This window comes from Monodelphis domestica, chromosome 3, assembly GCF_027887165.1.
Source record: "Monodelphis domestica isolate mMonDom1 chromosome 3, mMonDom1.pri, whole genome shotgun sequence".
NCBI lineage: Eukaryota > Metazoa > Chordata > Mammalia > Didelphimorphia > Didelphidae > Monodelphis > Monodelphis domestica.
Genome location: NC_077229.1, coordinates 42246563 through 42247568, shown reverse-complemented (window position 1 = coordinate 42247568; position 1006 = coordinate 42246563).

The following is a 1006-nucleotide window of genomic DNA, read 5'->3' as shown; positions in this document are numbered from 1 at the left end:
GAATAGAGCACTGGGCTTAGAGTTGGGAAAAGTCTCAGGTTCAAATCTGATCTTAGACACTGTGATTCTGAGCAAGTCACATAACTGTGTTTCACTCAGTTTCCTCATCTATAAAAGAGCTGGAGAATATCTTTGCCAAGAAAACCCCAAAAGGGGTCACAAAGAATTAGGCACAACTGAACAACAAAAGTCCAACCCATCCCTGTCTGTTTGCTCATTTTGTGCTCTTCTTTCTCAACAAAAGCCAAAAAGAGTGTATATGACCTGGATCTGAGGTTAGGTTATAGCTGAGTGTAAGATGTATCGGGAGAAAAGATAGATTTGGAATCACAAGGCTTGGGTTTGAGTCCCTGGTCTGCTGCTAACTCCCTGTGTAACCTTAGATGAGTCACTACCTTGCTTTAAACCTGTAAAATGAGAGGGTCTTCCTTGTATTATTCTTATCTGAGCATAACAACTCCCCATTAAAAGGTAAATTTCTTGAGGGCAGAAGATGTTTTTCCATTTTTATCTCCCCATTTCTAGATATTTCTAGCATATATAAAGATGCCTGGTGTGGAAGTGGGTGGTATTTAATGTTTGTTGATTTGAATTGTTTACTGAGAATGTATAAGGTATTATTATTACTATTATGGTTTTTTTCCCCCACTTTTCAATAATCATTTTCTGACATTTTTCATCCCATGTTCTTTCTCTTCCTCCCATCTCTACCCCTTTCCCAAGATGGCAGGTTGTGCATTTGTTATCACACAATACATATTTACATGTTTGTCAAGTTGTGAAACAAGATACATATAGTCTATGCTAGAGGAAAATTTATGGAAGAAATAAAGGAAAGAATGGCATGCTTCAATATGCACTCAGACTTTGATAGTTTCTTCTATGGTAATAAACAGCCTTTTTCATCATGAATTCCTTGGAGTTGTCCTGGATCCTTGCATTGCTGATAATATTTAAGTCATTCACAGTCGATCATCATACATTATTGCTGTTACTGTGTACAATA